Genomic DNA, 6,954 nt, shown 5'->3' with positions numbered 1-6,954 from the left:
AAGGAACTAATGATGAAAAGAGGGTAAAAAAATAGCACATAGTGTGGGAGAACTAAAAAAAATTACTACCACACCAAATCTCTCTCTCTCTCTCTCTCTCTCTCTCTCTCTCTCTCTCTCTCTCTCTCTCTCTCTCTCTCTCTCTCTCTCTCTCTCTCCAATTTAGAGCCATTGTTTGGTCTCTGGACTGGCAAACTCAGGCTCATCTTAATCTTTCTGCTTTCATAGGCTATATTTCTATCGTGAATAGATTCTGACTATTTTTTCACCCAATATGGTCCCCTGTCATATTCTAGTATCAGAGTAAAGGGAAACTGGGAGTCTTTCAATGGTACTATAATTCATCCATGATATAATATTTGTTCCTCAGAAATGGAAGGACAATGAAATTGATATAAAGATCAGCTGTACCTTTTCTAATTTCTTTTTCTTCTGATGCCATGCTGATAGTGAGTTGCCACTGGTCCTTCACTGCTATACAAACTGGCTGAAGGTGAAATATTCTTCTATAAAATTAAATTTCCTTAAACTTTCCCTTGTTTTTTGGTTTCTGTTTGGATTTGTAGCAGTAATTTTTTGAGAGAGTTGTGTTCTGTCTTAATTTCATACATCCCAATCAAAAATTATCTCTTCTGTCTAATCAGGTACCAAGTCATATCAATATAGGTTCCTTAACATTTCTCCCAGCTGTTCCCTTCTCTCTATTCCTACTGCCACTACTCTAATAATCCTCATTTCTACCCCTTTGGACTATTGCAATAGTCTCTGTACAGATCTTCCCATTTCTCCTCTCTCTCCTCTTCAAAGTATTCTTTTTAGTATTGCCAGAATAATATCTCTTACACATAGATCTGCTACATAATTTTTTTGCATCCTTTGCATCCATTAGAATATGTGCTCCTTGCCTTTCTTTGTATCTTCAGTGCTTAGTACAGTGTCTGGCTCCTCGTAAGTGCTTTTTGACTAATTGGAACTTCTCAGCGGCTTCCTATTGCTTACTTAGTAAAATTTGAACTCCTTTGGCTGGCATTATCAGTTTGGCTCTATATGGTACTCCAAACTGTGTCTTTGTAGGGTTCTTTTGTATTATACACCTCCAGGTACCACATGTTCCAAAAAGCTCTAAACAAAAGAAAACTAGACTATTCTCTTTGCTTCTGTCCATCTTCCAAACCAGTGTTCTTAACTTGTATTTTGTATTTATTTGTGTGCACGCATATACATATGTGTACAATGCACATTCATATGCAGTGTTTATATGCATACAATGCATATATTGTTCATATATGACATATGTCTGTGACTGCATGTGAATACATACCTGTGAACATTTAAATATTTATTCCCTTGATAACCTGTGTATTTTATGCATCTAAAACATTTGAAAGAGAGGTCTGTGGGTTTCACCAGATTACCACAAAGATATATCACGCACACACACACAAAACAGAGTTAAGAAGTCCCATTTTATTCTCCCACCTTTCTACCTTTCCCCATAGTATTCCTTGTGCCTCTAGTTACTAATGCTAGACTAGCCTACTTGCTATTCTTCACACATGATATGCCTCCTCCTGAATATGGACATTTTGACTGATGGTTTCATATGCCTAGAAGACTTCTTCTAAAGTTCCCTGGTTTTCTTCAAGACTCAGCTCAAATCCCATCTTCTACAGGAGATTTTTCCCTCCCTCCCATTAAGTCCTTTCCCTGTTATTATCTTCTACTTAAAATTGTATGTGTCTTATTGTATGTTCATATTTACAGTTTATCTCCCTTATTTGAACATGACATCTTTGTTATTAGAAATACTGTTTTTAGGGGCAGCTGGGTTGCTTTGTGGATTGAGAGTCAGGCCCAGAGAAGGGAGGTCCTGGTTTCAAATCTGGCCTCAGATGCTTCCTAGCTATATGATCCTGGGCAAGTCATTTAACCCTCATTGCCTAGCGCTTACCAAGCTTCTTCCTTGGAACCAATACACAGTATTGATTCCAAGATTGAAGGTAAAGGTTTAAAAAAAATAAAAGAAAGAAATACTGTTTTTGCCTTTTTCATACCCATAGAATTCATTATAGGGCTTGGCGCATAAAATATATTTAATAAATGTTTGTTGACTAACTGATAGCACAATAATCTTATAAAATATATTGTTTCACTTCACTGTTTTACCTCAATTTTACTTACAATTAAACTGATAGTAATTACTTATAATTTTATACTTTAGCTAGCTTCACAAGAGGACCATTATGAAGGTGAAGAAGATGATTTCAGAAGGAGATTTTAGGCTTCAAGGAAAAAAATATATTATTTCATTGTGTTCTAAAAATAATTTAATTTGTGTGTGATTTTACTTTGCTTAGGGCTCATTGATCTTCATCATGTATAGTGTTAGTGTAGATTTGATGCATGGCCTCCATCTTTACTTTTAGAGCAGCCATTCTTAACTTTTTAGTGAGTGATGAATCCCTTTGGAAGTCCAATGGAGTCTATGAACTGCTTCTAGAATGATGTTTGTTGTCTTAAATTTATAATTGAGGAAAATGCTACATTTTAGTTATTGATTAGTGAAAATAAAGTTGAATTTTCTCCAATCCAAATTCACAGATATACCCTGAAATCTACCCACAGACCTATTGGGTTAAGAACTGCTGCTTTAGACCTTTATTAATCTCACCACAGGGTCTCAAAGGTCTAGGCTAATGACAGAATTGTAAAATCTCTCCAGGTAAACAAGAAAGATAGAAAATTTGTGACTTGTATTAGGAAAATTATTTTAAAAAATTAATCTGAGTTATTCAGATAAAAATTTCCCAATAATTTTGACTCAACTCATTATTTTCCAAAAGCAACCATGACAAAAATCTCCAAATATCACATGACCACAAATTCCAACTGAATAATAAATTTCTTTAGTTTTTGAATCAAAATATTATGAGTCTGTAAAAAGTAAAAACCCTGGAAATCATCAGTCTTATTCATTCACAGGACCGTATAATTCGTACCCAGTATATGGTTGACACCACTTATGGATGACTTTAGTGGATTGAGTTATTTTAAAAGACTGAGCACTGTATAAAAGTGAAATCTGTCTATAGGTTTTGCCACTTTTAGAAAAGCAGCAGTTATAACAAAGGATCAAGTGAGATAACGCATGAAAAGTGCTATATAAATACTAATTATTATTACTTTGTAAGTACAAGTAATTATTATTATTATTGTTGTGGTAACATTCTTATTTTACAGATATCTTCTTTCATTCACTCCTTTAGTTGGCTTTATCAACTCTATCTCAGTCATATAACTTATTAATATATCGTAGTATTATAATAATATATTCCTAATTTACTTATTCAAGTCCAGGTACTCATTATATCTCACCTAGATTACTGAAATAAATTCCCATCTTGACTTCCCTGACTGCAACCTCCTTTTTCTCCTTCATCCTTTTACTACTTTCATGCCACTCTACTCCTAAAAAAAAATCTTCCTTATTGCTTACCGAATTTACAAGAGTGAGTTCTAGGATAGACTCAATTATTTGGAATCATTTCTATAGAGGATTAATTAAAAGAGGCAAATGAAAATGAACATGTAACCTTATCTGAGAGATTTCACCACTGGAACCAAAAGGGTCCTTAATTTTTTTTTCTTTTGCTCTCTTTCTCTTTCTATTTGTTCCCTAGTTGGTTCAAAGATTTTATTTTCTTTCTTCTTGTGGAAGTTTATTGTGCACCATTATGCAAGGGAATGACTTTATTCTGGAATAAGTTTAACATTATGATCCCTGAAAGTTCTACATGTAAACTGAGGACAAACAATGTATGTTAAATCTGCCATGCTCATATCTTCCTTGTTCACAATTATGATAAAATATTTATGTTCATGGCTTCTTTAGCATAAAGTTGGCAAGACTTTTTCTAAAAAAAGTTTTTTTATGGGGTCTAAAGTTGAGATTTATTTGGTGTGAGGAAACTCCTAGTGTAAAGTCCTCTTTCACCAATGTAGACCAACAATGCATTTATAGCTAGTTGTTTTATAGAGTTACCAAGGTGCTAAAATACAATATGATGATGATGATGATGATGATGATGATGATGATGATGATGAAAAGATAAAGAAATTGGGACCCGAGTATATTAAGTGACACACTCTAGGTCACAGAACTTGTAAATGCCAGAGGTAGAATGTGAATCCCTGTCATCCATCTCACCCTCTATCCCCTATACAAATCTATTATACTTAACAGACATAAAAAAATAATACCTGGCTAAAATTTATATGTCACTCCTTATACAAATAGCAAGGTTTACAGATCACTTTGACAAATATTATCTCATGTTATCTTCACAAGAAACTTGGGAGATGAATGTTACCATAATCATCTCCACAGGACAGATGAGGAAATTGAGGCAAACAGAGGTTGTCATGAGCCCAGAGTTATATAGATAGTAAGTATCTGAGGCAGGATTTGAACTTGGATCTTCTTGAATTCAGATTTAGCACTATATCCATTGTGCAACCCAGCTGCCTGTAGGCAAAGACTCAATCTTCTTGGCTCTATGACTGACTGCTTAGCTACTATGAAATGTACCTCTTCTGAAACTGATTTATGAACAATATACTTAAACATGTTTTTCTTATTGATTTTATTGTATTCCCCAAAGCAATTTTATGGTGTATTGCTATGCATATAGTAGGTGCTCCATAGACACTTGTTGAACTGAATCCTTTACAATGGGATATCTTTAGACATATCTTGCCTTCATTTCACAGTGTCATTGTTAACAAGTTCTTATATATTGTAATACCATCATGTAAAAGAGAGATCAGAACTTATTGTTTAAAAAGCACTAATCTTTCCAATTTGAATTAAACAACAAGTTCTTGTTTGTTTTCTTTGTGGACCAACTGCAAGAATATTATGATAGACATGCAGAGTATTTAATTGACAGTTCTTTATAGAAAGACTATCTATCAGTCAAACAAGTATCAGAAAAATTGATAAGTTGTAAGAAATTAAAAATAAATGAATAATATATGAGGGGAAAATTCCATTCAGGTCACAGTAGAGAGACTGAATGACATAAGTTGTTTCCCAGTCCTTATTTCTGCAACACTCTGTCTGGATAAGACAGGAGTGTTTGACCAACATCTGAATGAATAACAGCTCTTGTGTTCCATTGTTGTGGAATTTTTAGGCCTTGACTTGTGGATTTGCATAGAACTTTGGGAAGCTTTGAGTATGAAAAGTGACATTTATAACTCCCATTGAAAATTCCATGGACCAAGGGCCTTGTCAAGGTCAAAGGGATGAATCATAGATTCTCAGAATTGTGGCAACCATGTTGGAAACAGCTGCCAAGTAATTGATGCTAGTAAAATGAGCTCTCCTTCCTTAAAAAATGAACTGCTTATTTTAGGAAAACAAAAGTGCCCTGAATCTGTTCTGCTCATGTTTTCCATCTCACTGGGCACAATGCCAACAGATCCAAGAAAACCCTCCTTGTCATATGGGAACACCATCTGTGCAGTTTGGTATTATGTCCAGGACAGAGTCCTACCATACTCTGAACTGGGGATAACTTAGGTGAAGTATGAAGTATTCTTTGTGAAATCTACATTATAGTAGATGTACAGTTTGAGTATACATTTAAATTCTGGTCCACGAGCAAAGAAACAGACTATCCTCCACTAGCCCCCAGGAATGTTTAGCTTGAGAGGTGGAAAAAAAGAAGTTTCTCCTTCCTCCTTCCCTTCTCTATCACTCATAGGAGATAGGAAAGTAGGTTAATATAATAAAAGGACAACCAGAATTAGTGGCATAAGACCTGGGTTTCTCATTTTTCTTTAATTTTGTTGGGAAAAAATATACCTTGTCAATATTTTGGGAAATGAGAAATGAAATGTGTTATAAAAACAAAGGTCACAAACTTTTTAAAAAAGAAAATTTCATATGGAGCTGTTAAGAAAAACATAGGTATCATTATGTACAATTGATATCTATAAACTGATTTTTCATTGTTAATAGGTCTGTGTAAGTACAAGGTAATAAATAATAGAAATACTAAGAAAAAACAAAACAAAATAATAATACATTCTAGAGTTTTTCAGGAATCAGGTTAAAGCCCATTGATCTACAGTTTGTAAATTCTACTTTGTTGTTGTTGTTGAAAATCATGACTTTTCCTCTATAAGATTACTTATAGTAGCTCATCACTCAGATGCACCATTATTGCAGTACCTGAGGACATACTATATCTTTGCCCAGTTCTCCGGGGGCAGCTGGGTATTTCCTTTTATATCCTTACTTGTTTTGGGTGTCATTCTTAAAAAACAAAAACAAAAACAAAAAAAAACAACCTCTTACCTTACTGTCTATTGTTTCTGAGGCAAACATGCATAAAGGGCTAGGAAATTGGGGTTAAGTGATTTGCCCAGGGTCAAAAAGCTCAGAAGTATCTGAGACCAGATTTGAACCTAGGACCTCCCAGCTTTGGAGCTAGCTCTAAATCTACCAAGCCACCTATCTACTCCCTCGGGTATCATTCTTAATCATTTTGTTCCATCCCTTGCAATCCAAAAATCTTGACAGTAAGAGCAACTCTATCTTCTTTCTGTTATCAGAATCACTATCCCATGCATCCTATCAGCTGTTCTGTCCCTTTTGTAATTCTCCTATTTCCTGTAATATTTCTTCCATTGTTTGTGTTTATCCTCTTTCACCTGTCCTTGTTTCCATTTTTGGAATGCGTCATTTTAAAATCTGTTAATTGATGACCATTTAGGTTTCTTTAGGTAATATCTTTTTTCCTTCTCATTGAAATTCTTTATTTTTAAGTCTGTGGTATATTCAGGGAAGAATGGTACCTCTTCAATGAGCTTGCCATGTCCTTTTAAGGTTGCTTTCCTCCTTTTATGTCCACCTGCCACCCAGCTCTCGATTGTGACTCTCAGAAG

This window comes from Monodelphis domestica, chromosome 2 (genome assembly GCF_027887165.1).
Source record: "Monodelphis domestica isolate mMonDom1 chromosome 2, mMonDom1.pri, whole genome shotgun sequence".
In the NCBI taxonomy this organism is placed as follows: Eukaryota; Metazoa; Chordata; class Mammalia; order Didelphimorphia; family Didelphidae; genus Monodelphis; species Monodelphis domestica.
This window is presented reverse-complemented; position numbering follows the sequence as displayed.